The sequence below is a fragment of the Sesamum indicum genome, linkage group LG3 (assembly GCF_026168435.1).
Source record: "Sesamum indicum cultivar Baizhima isolate 11 linkage group LG3, ASM2616843v1, whole genome shotgun sequence".
Lineage (NCBI taxonomy): Eukaryota > Viridiplantae > Streptophyta > Magnoliopsida > Lamiales > Pedaliaceae > Sesamum > Sesamum indicum.
The window spans coordinates 9,615,372-9,626,872 of record NC_142659.1 but is presented as its reverse complement, the minus strand read 5'-3'; the positions used below and the strand labels follow the sequence as shown (position 1 = coordinate 9,626,872).

Genomic DNA, 11,501 nt, shown 5'->3' with positions numbered 1-11,501 from the left:
AATATATATTTGATACTAAGCAAATTTTTTCTTTTCTCCCTCGATCACCCCCCACTCCACTCTCTCTCTCTCTCTTCCCATTCGCCTCCCGCAGCCGCATTCCGCCGTCCCTCGTCCACCGCCCGCTTCCTCTGTCCGTTTGCCTCTTTGGCGTTCACCTCCCGGTGAGTTTCCTTCTTCAGTTTTTCTTTCCCCTTTCTTTTTTTTATATATTTCTGAAAATAATTTAAAAAATATAACTGAAAATATTTTCAGAAATATAACTGAAAATATTTTCAGAAATATAATTAAAAATATTTTCAGAAATAGTTTCCCTCCCATTTTTCTGAAATGGATGTCTCCCATTTCTGAAAAAAAAATTTCGGTTAAAAATTTGCGAAAAGTTTTTTGAAAATATTTTCATAAACAGATTCTTAAAAATTAGTTTCAGAAATTATTTTTGAAAATATATCATATTTTTTTGATATTAAAATATATTTTTTTGAAATTATAAAATTGTCTGAAAATATATAGCACATGAAATTAAACATATATTTTTTTTGAAATTAAAATATAGTTTTCTAAATTATTTAAAATATATTTTTATAAAATGAAAATATAATTTTTGGAAATTATAAAACTTTTATATAATATATTTTCTGGAAAGTAAAACATATTTTTGCTAAAATTAAAATATAGTTCTAAATTATAATATTTTTTGCGGACGCCTATAAATAGGGTGCAATGAAGAAGAAGGGGATCGTCAGAAAAAATCCTGTCCAACTTTTCAAAGCATAATATTTTCGATTCTGAGTCTTTGTATTATAAATTTCCTAGTTTATGGAGGTTTTCCCAACAAGTCAAGTCTTCTATCCTTTGAGAGACTGAACACTTATCTCATCCAGTAGAGGAATAATATGTAAGTAATATTCTATATATTTCATCAATAAAAGTAAGGCTTCTATCCAATTTATTGTCCAAAACTCTATTAAGTCCCTATATTAGAGTGTCTTCTAGGTCCTAAGGTAGGAAAGGAAATAGGATTGTTGAAAGAGCCAAGTACCTGTGAACCATCTGTTGCGGTAGTGTGGTTGGAGGGAGTTCGTAAAATCGAGGACTTGGAATACCTGGAAACAAGGCGGTCGGTAAAAGGTACGAATTTATGAGAGCTTAATTTATTTCGGATGCATGTTAGGCCGTTTTTAGAGCAATAAAATGGACTATTAGGCTTTATTACTAAAAAGGGAAAAATGGCCATTCAATTGACTGAAGGACCGAATCTAAGCAAAATGAAAAGATATAGGAGTAAAACTAATATTGTCAAAATTAAAGGATCAAAATGATTTCGGAACATAAATAGAGGACTATTCGAATATTTTTCCCCCATAAATATTTTGATTTTGGACTCAATTCATATGTCATAAATACACTCATATTCTCCATTAAAGCTGTTTATCTGTTGCTGTAATTGAATTTTTTTATTTATCTTTTTTACGGGGTTGGGGGGAGGGGATGGGGGTTAAATCTTTTGAAATTAACAATTTTTATTCTAACCATTTATTCAAGGACCAGTTTGTGAGGATCGTGCTACGTCAATACGACGTATTGATGTGGCATCATCCTGATTGTTTGTCATGAAAATATCTTATAAAAGTTAGTATAAATATCATTAAATAATATTTTGAGAATTGTCTCAATTAAATTCACTCTATAAATTTATCCCCCCCCCCCCACATACAGATACATAATTTATTATCTATCAATTGCTTGGTCACCCTCTTGTCGTTGTTTCTTTCGTTCCTATTTTCTCTCTCTCTCTCTCACACACACACACTATCTCTCTCTCTCTCCCACACACACACAGACATCCTTCCAAGAACTCTTTGTGCACAGAAGAAAAGATGGAGGACGTCTCAGATGAAGCAAGCAATGTAGATCTTTACTCAATAATTCAACTGAATTCAAGTTTAGATTTTATTTTATAGATTTGTATAAGCTCTCACAATTGTTAATTTTTCACCTTGTAGATAATAATTGAGAGAGATAACTTCTATGGTTGTGGAAGAGTTAATGGTCTGCTCTTTCTGGAACCACTCAATTTTAATTTTTTGGCACCTCCTCCACCACCACCATCACAAGTGCAACAGGTATGGCAGATCTTTCCTTCTTTCTTTCATTTTTTTTTCTCAAAAAAAAAATGTCTGATCTCCGTTCTTTTTCATCTATTCAAATCTTTTATTTTAAGTATAAATTTTATAAAATGTACTAATTTAAAACTAATAATTGTTAAATCTTGTAAGTGGATTCCTTTTGCTTTTCCTTCGAATTTTGAAATGATACTTTTCCAAAAAAAAACAATCAAAATTGGCGTGTTGGTGGGGGGGGGGGCAGTTACAAGATTTGATCTATTCTTTTATCTCTCTCTGACTCTCTCTCTCTCTATTTCTCTCTCTCCCTTTTTTTTCTTTAATATATCGGTGAATATTAATGATGGCATCCAAATGAAATTTATTTACAAGCTAAATTGTCAGATAACTTGTTAAAGATTCAACCAAACTAATAAATTTAACGATGTCAAAAATCAGTGTAATAGTTTTTATTTTAAGACCAGAGTTAATTAAAGTATTATGTTTATTTATAGCTTGTCTTGAATTACCTCTTGATATAAGAATTCAACAAATCGAAGGATATTCTCTACAGTTAATACACACATAAACGCATATACTAAAGTATAATATAGAAAAAATCTATTGTCTATCAAACCAAATTAAGGCACATGGATTACATATATGTATTATGTCGTCAATTCATACCTGAATATGCTTATTCTAATAATCATATAACTTTTTATTTTGTTAGTTACAAAAAAATATATATAACTATCACCCACTATCCATAAGGAGAGAAAAAAATAAAAGCACATAGGCACATGGATTACATATATTTATTGGTTAAGTTAATACTTAAAATTCAATTCTTGCAGGAGCAAGTAGGGTCAAACAACGAAGGATCTTCACAAAGAAAGAAACGGGACCTTATTGCATCTAGGATTGTGGAATCAAAAGTAATTTTACTCCGACTTTTAAAATGCGAGGAACAATCGCAATATATTTTGTAGATGTTAGAGGTTGCTTTAGTTTCTTCTTTATGAATCATACTTTGCTTATATCCACTATAAGAAAATCTTGAAAGAAGCAATTCTAATAAAAGAAAAGAACCTTGCACTTGTATTACACATTTAATTTGAATATGAAATACGAAAAATTAGTATGACCTTATTTATATTCTTTTTTTCTTGCATCAAAGATTGCAACAGGGAAGACCACATATTATGTTTTATTACTATATGAGTGTTTGAATAGAAGAAAGATGGAAGCTAAAGAAATCCAGCTTTTGCAAAGGGTGGTCTTCCCGGTTACTGAAGAAGTCTATACGGAGATAGAAAGCAAGTATCCTCAATGAAAGAACAACTCGAGGGGAGATAGATTATTGAGGTTAGAGAACGCACAGGAACCACCAAAACTAAAAAGGTATATATTAATTAATATAACTACATGTGTCATTCAATTGAGTAGATACAAAAAGTACATTAGTAAATATACTGCACGGGTTTCTTAATTAATTAGATTCAGAAGATACATTAATTAAAATAATCGCATGGGTCTCCTTAACTATATATTAATTTGTTAATATTATTTTCTTAAAATATTAGCTATTGGATTTATAAGATGAATATTTCTCTATAAGGATCTATCTGCTCGTTAACAAGAGTCGTAATTACTTACGTTCCAAAATACATAATTCACTTGCATTAATTTCCTAACTGAAATTTCTTTTCTTAGTTTAATTTCCACGAAAAGGTCAACAAAACCATCCGATCTATAAATTACATTGCCACATTCATTATGTACCGTGTGATTTACTAGACTCCGGTGAGCACTCATTCTAATGTCTTCAAACTTTGCAAATCTACAAATTTTACTGCACATTCTTCTGTGCAATTCTATGTTTGAAAACGCAATGTTGATGTGCAGGTTTGATGACCATGACATGCAGCCTTCTTCCCTGCAATTCTATGTGTGAAAACTCAAATTTTGATCAAGGGACTTTGGCATAACAGCAGGAAGAAGAGAGTTAGGAAGGCAGCGGCTCGATGATTCAATCTCCGCTGAGATTGGTGCTCTGCGTAATGGGTTCTTGTGGTGTTGCCTCTATGGGTAGTTCTCTTGTCGGGAAGGTGGTGGTGGAGGGGAAGGCAGAAGTAGTGTCGAAAAATTGAAATTAAGTGGTTCCGGAAAGAGCACACCATTAACTTTCCAACCACCATAAAAGTTATCTCTCTCAAGTATAGTTTCCATCTACAAGGTAAAATTAAATATATTTTAGATTTTGTAAAAAACTGTAAAATCAAATCGGAAGGTGAATGAAGTTGAATCGTTGAATAAAGATCTACATTTCTCCCTTAATTTGAGTTTTGCTCCATCTTCTCTTGTGTGCACAAAGAATTCTTTGGAGTATGTGAAGAGAGGGGGGAGAGACACACAAGTGATATAAAATGGAGGATACAAAGACAAGAGGGTGAGTAAGCAATCATTGGGTGATTTATTATGTATGTGAGTGTGTTAGTGTGAGTGTGAGTGTGTGTATGGATGCATAAAGAAAAATGAATGTATTTAAAGCAGAACAAAAAATAAAATTCAACATCAACGACAACTAAACACAACTTTAATAGGAATATGAGTGTATTTATGACACATTAAATTGTGTCCAAAGTCGGAATATCTATAGTGTTGCAACAATTTAAATAAAATACACTACAAAAAAAGGCGGGATTTTGCACGTATCAGTACACCGTTCCAAATCCCGTTTCATATTGAGATGGGTATTGGAACACAATAGAAATAGAACCTGATAGATGACGTCATGATCACCATTTTTTATGGATTAAATTTTTGAAACTGGCAAAGCGTGCCAAAATGTGTTCCAAATAAATAGTTATAAATGTTGTTCCAAAGACAGTTCGAATATAGTAATAGTAGATGGTTGGAATTCTATTTGAAACACAATATTAGAATTAGGGGCAGTCTTACATTGAACGTTCCTATATGTGAGACAACTGATGTTCAAAAAATGACAGTTAGTAAACGTATTCCACAATGAGGTACAATTTGGAACGATTTTGAGTACGCACCTAAGCAATTAAGTAAAGAACATCTTAATTATGAGTATTAATTAAAATGGAATGTGTTACAATGATCGTCCCAACAACTGGTGCAATTTGGAACTATTTTATTGTTTTATTAAATAGTGTATTACTAAGACAGTTCCAAATAAAGTACAACGACTATAATTTAACCGTCAAAAAACCATTCTTAATTCCATTGCAATGACCATTTCAAATTGCAAAATAATGGCTACTTTTAATGGCTAAATGTGTGTTCTAGTAACCGCTCCAATTTTTTCTATATGTATACGTGTTCCTCTCTTTTCATTTTATTTCATTATTTTCTTTCATTCTTCTTATTTTCTCTGTATTTCTTGAATCTCTCTGGAATTTCTTGATCTGTCACTATCCCACTAATATTCTTATACTCTTGTTCAGTTAATCTCTCTTGAATTTTCGTTGATATTTGAAGTTATTTTGATCAGGTAATAACTTTAAACCTTTATTTTGCAATTGATTATATTCGTTGTAATTTTGTCAATTAAATCTAACGTTATAATGATATATGTATATATGTGTGTGTGTGCATGTGTAGGAACCATGATCATATTAAGATAGTTGAGGAGATGAAAGTATGAGAACAACCAGCCCAGTAGGGTGGGTTTTAATCCATAGTTTGAGGATGGTGTTCTATATTTATACAATGGGTCAAATCTCAACGTGCATATATTCATGGTGAGATAATTAAGTTTCCTTATCAGAAGTGCAAAAATGATTCTTTTAGAACCACAGACGACTTAAATTTTGATTTGTATATGAAAGGTTTTACGCTAGAGTATTCTAATTGCACTTCTCATGGCGAGGAGAGGGTGCACGAGTATTTTGAGGCTGTCATCAAGGCCCCTTTGCAGAAGGAGCAAACTTCTGTTTCTCATGAGGTGGCGCACTGGGATGATGCAGCGCAGCGGATGATTTTCGGCCACCAGGCCGACTTCAGGTCTGCTAATGATAACTAGGATGTTGTGCGTGATAATGATACGAGGTTCTGTCCTACTAAGGTAGTGCCTCGTTTATATTATGGTGGGGACCTTTATGATTATGTGTTTGGGCTGGCAGATTGGTTTCAAAATGTAGTGCATGTTGCAAAGCAGCCGTTCTGGAGCGGTTGCACCCAATCTCAATTGGGTTTGTTGCTGAGTTGGTGAATATCAAGATCGAGAGACATATTTCTCAGCATATATATGATCGTATATCCCAGAAGGTTGCTTATAAGTTGGCCCGCGATTACACTCTCCCCATTACTATAGTACTAAGAAGTTCATGAGAGATTTGGGTTTACTTGGTGAGAAGATCAGCGTGTAAGAATGATAGCATATTTTATCGGAAGGACGACGTTGATTTGGACAACTGCAAGTTTTTTGGAGAAGCTAGGTACAAGCCGACAGGAGAGCGAAATCCTAATCGCAAGAAGACCTCGTATGCCATTCTTAGGTACTTGTCGATTACTCTTGCCTGTAGAGGTTGTATTAATTATTAGAAATATATGAATCACTAATATGTTTGTACGTTCATAGTTAGTTAGTATGCTCTTTCGTTACATACGCTATCTTCAGTACGGGCATGCAATTTTCGTTGTGTACGGATGCACATAATTAATTGAGAAAATTACAATCTTAGTTTTGCAATTTAGGAGTTGATATTTTTTATCTTGTACGAACTGATTTTTTTAATTTGGTCATATAATTTAGCAATTTTAGTATTTCTTCTGCTAATTTGATCTAAAATTCTACGTGATTTGCACATAACCCAATTAAGTTGTAATTTTATTATTATAAATTAATTTTATGCAGAATCAAAATTACCAACACCTTGTGCTACAGAAATAATTTCCATCCCAATAAGTTACAGTATATGTAAATCTTCCATCTTTTTTGAACTTTGCACTAAAAAGAATTTTTTTGAGTCATCATATATTGGAAAAATCCAAAAAGAACATATCTATCACAAATTTAAATTTCTACTTTAGTTAATAACTAACCCATGATAAAAACACCAAATTTGTGAAATTTTTACGTTAATAAAATCCTTTCGCTTTAATTAGAATTTAACTTATAAGTCAAATTTTATTCCTAAACTTGTAAGATTTAACTTATAAAATATTTTTCTTTAAATTCAAGTTAAATGTGCAATATAAGTGCAAGATACTCTATTTTTTATCAAGATTGTTTCTTTCATTATTTACCTAGTGGATATCAATGAAGTACAACTTAATAACAAGAATAAGAAATTAAAGCAACCTCCAATATCTCCAAAATATATTCAAATTATTCCTCACATCTTAAAACTTTGAGCAAAATTGCTCTACATTACACAAATATAGATACAATTAGATACTATTTTTTTTCTTTGTGAAAATCTTTCATTGCTTGACCGTGTTCTCTTCTACAAAAATTGAATCTTGATAATTAGTGTGAGTGTATGTGTGTAAATACATAAAGAGTGAATATGATGAATGTATTTAAAGCAGAACAAAAAATAAAATTCAACATCAACAACTAAACACAACTTTAATAGGGAATATGAGTGTATTTATGACACATGAAATTGTGTCCAAATTTGGAATATTTACAGTGTTGCCACAATTTAAATAAAATACACTATAAAAAATGCGGGATTTGTCACGTATCAGCAGACCGTTCCAAAGCCCGTTTCATATTTGAATGGGTATTGGAACACAGTAGGAATAGAATCTGATAGATGACGTCATGATCCCCATTTTTTATGGATTATATTTTTTAAACTGTCAAACTGTGCCAAAATATGTTCCAAATAAATAGTTGCAAAATTCATTCCAAAGACAGTTCGAATGCAGTAATGGTAAATGGTTAGAACTCTATTTGGAAGACATTATTAGTATTAGGGACTCTCTTGCGTTGAACGTTCCTTGTCAGAAGTGCAAAAATGAAGTTTTGAAGACCACATACGACGTAAATTTTAACTTGTATATGAAAGATTTTATGCCGCAATATTATAATTACACTTCTCTTGGGGGGGGGGGGGGGAAGGGTGTAAGAGTATCTTGAGGCCGTCAGCACAGCCCCTTTGTAGGATTGAGCAGATGGATTGAGCGCAGGGATGGTTTTCGGCCACCAAGCCTGCTTCTGGTCTTCTATTGTAACCAGGATGTTGTGCCTAATGATGGTACGAGGTCATGTCCTATTTATGCAGTGCCTAGTTTATATTACGTTGGGGCACCTTATGATTATGTGTTTAGGCTGGCAGATCGGTTTCACCTATGTGTTTGTGCATGTTGCCAAGCAACCGTTGTGGAGCGGTTGCACCCAATCTCAATTGGGGGTTGTTGATGAGTTCGTGAATATCAAGTGTTAGGAAATGGATCGGGTTAAGATGGATAACAGGTGGAATATGAAGGCGATAAAAGACACACGAATTTGTTAACCCAGTTTGGATATAAATCCTACGTCTGGGGGCGATACCAAGCCAGGAGAAAACACTCAAAGAGGAGGAAAATTGAGGAGTACAACACACACACACTTGTATGCAAGTCTTCACCACACGTGAAAGACAACACTCACCCTCGTCTCAACTCTTTCTTTTCTCTCTACTCTATTCTACTTTGCTCTATAAAACAATGCTAATAAGAGTAGTATATATAGCCATGACTTATCCTTTTTCCAACTCAACTTGGGATTTCTAAGTTGAATGGGGTTATCCTTCTCCAACTCAACTTTGAATCGGGTTATCCTTCTCCAACTCAACTTGGGAATTCTAAGTTGAATCAGGTTATCATTTTCTTCTTCAAATCAATCTTCACAACTTAACATCAAGATCGAGGGCCATATTTCTCAGCATATATATGGTCGAGTATCCCAGTTGTTCGCTCATATATTGCCTTGCTATTACACTCTCCGCATGGATTACTATAGTACGAAAAAGTTGATAAGAGACTTAGGTTTTACCTGTTAAGAAGATTGGTGCGTGTAAGAATAATTGCATATTGTATTGGAACGACGACATTGATCTGAACTACTGCAAGTTTTGTGGAGAAGCGAGGTACAAGTCGACCAGAGAGTGATATCCTAACTGCAAGAATACCTCGTATGCCATTCTTAGTACCTGTCGATTACCTCTCACCTGCAGAGGTTGTGTGCTTCAGAGGCATGGAGGCATTCTGACGGACATGTCCCGAATTTGCAGCAGAGCCTCATAATGTTAGATTGTGTTCCGTGCATGGATGGGTTCGCACCGCATGGGCAATACATTCATACGTACTCATGTTGGCTTGTTATGCTTAGACCGTACAATCTCCCAGAGGGATTATTCATGAGTTCTGTGGAAGAATCGGTATGACACGGAAACGCAGCAGAAATTGAAATAAAAAGAATTAAAACGATTCAAAAGGGCGTTCTGTTTGAAATTCTCGATTGTTCAGTGTTTGTCAAAAGCATAATAATAATTATATAAGCATGCTAGACGCAGCTAGAGGATGAAACAAAAGGCACAAAAATATAAAGTGAAACTTTACCTTTTGTTTGTTTAGATGAACAGCAACGTGCGTTCTTTCCCTAATACTAAATCCATATATTCATTTAATTCAATTCAATAAATCTATGCCCAAGCACCAAAAGCCTTCTGGTGAGTTTTCTTCTTTAGATTTTCTTTGCCCTTTCTTTTTTTTTTATATATTTCTGAAAAAAAAATTTGGTTACAAATTTGCGAAAATTTTTTCGAAAATATTTTCATAAACAGATTCTTAAAAATTAGTTTCAGAAATTATTTTTGAAAATATATCATATTCTTTTGAAATTAAAATATAATGTTTTGAAATTAAAATATATTTTTTTGAAATTACAAAATTTTCTGAAAATATATAGCACATGAAATTAAAAATATAGTTTTTTCAAAATTAAAATATAGTTTTTTAAAATTATTTAAAATATATTTTTATAAAATTAAAATATAATTTTTGAAATTACTTTCATTTAATATATTTTCTGGAAATTAATATATATTTTTCTAAATTAAAATATATCTCTAAACTATAATGTTTTTCTATAATTTTTGTCCGCGGACGCCTATAAATAAGGGTGCAATGAAGCAGATGGGAATCGTCAGAAAAATTCTCTCCAACTCTTCAAAGCATAATATTTTCGAATTCTGAGTCTTTGTATTTTTAGATTTCCTAGTTTATGGTGTTTCCCCAATAAGTAAAGTCTTCCATCTATCAGAGGCTAAACAGTTATTTCCTCCAATGGAGGAATAATATGTATGTAATATTCTATATATTTCTTCAATAAAAGTAAGGCTTTTGACCAATTTGTTGTCCAAAATTCTATTAAGTCCCTATATTGGAGTGTCTTCTAGGTCCTAATGTAGGAATGAAATAGGGTTGTTGTTCATTGTTGAAAAAGCCATGTACCTGTGAACCATCTATTTCGGTAGTGTGGTTGGAAGGAGTCCGTAAAATCGAGGACTTGGAATCCCCAAAAAAAGACGGTCAGAAGAAGTTACGAATTTATGAGGGCTTAATTTATTTTGAAAGCATGTTAGGCCGTTTTTAGAGCATTAAAAATGGACTATTAGGCTTTATTACCAAAAATGACAAAATGATCATAAAATTGACTGAAGGACCGAATCTAAGCAAAATGAAAAGATACAGGAGTAAACTAATATTTTCAAAGTTAAAGGACAAAAATAATTTTGGAATATAAATAGAGGACTATTCGAATCTTTTTCCCTCCATATTATCTCCAAAAGTAAATCCAAACATACACACTATCTCTAATACATAGTTATTTATCTTTGTTTTTCTCTCTCTATGTCCACAAAAAATACATAAAAACAAATAAAAATGAAACAAAACATAGTTTTAAACTTTCGGCAAGATTATCAACATCGAGCAACAAAATCAAATTTATTAAAAAAAAATATGAAAATATATAAAGGTATAGATTACCTGAGTTGCTATAGGAGGCCTTCTAGGTGTATTGTTAATGTGTTCCTGTCCAAGATATTGCTCCCAAGAAACACAAAATACTGCTTCTCTGTAGAGTCAAAACATATTATGAAATTTAAGCGCATCTGCATATAAATATTGTCACAGACTGTGTCTGTGTGAGATAGTGAGTGAGACCTGGAAATGGTCGAACAAAGTATCTGAGTCCTCCAAGTATTTTGCATGACTATGCGACATAAAAGCACATCTCCACTGCATAAAATGGAGAAGATTCAAGCAGAAAGTAGAAGTTGCAGCATGCCTAACCACATAAGCATCATACCATCATTATCATTTTCATACCATCTGGTTTTGAGCATCCTCATGCATGAGGTGACACAC

At 32.8% G+C, this 11,501-nt stretch overlaps 1 long non-coding RNA gene across 1 annotated transcript; it reads left to right on the top strand.

Annotated features, from left to right (window-relative positions):
- Window positions 1-1,759: 1,759 nt before the first annotated feature.
- LOC148788666 (uncharacterized) lies at window positions 1,760-3,291 on the top strand. The gene is made up of 3 exons (XR_016065006.1): window positions 1,760-1,910; window positions 2,007-2,126; window positions 2,963-3,291. It is a non-coding gene; the product is annotated as an uncharacterized LOC148788666 (long non-coding RNA).
- Window positions 3,292-11,501: the final 8,210 nt, after the last annotated feature.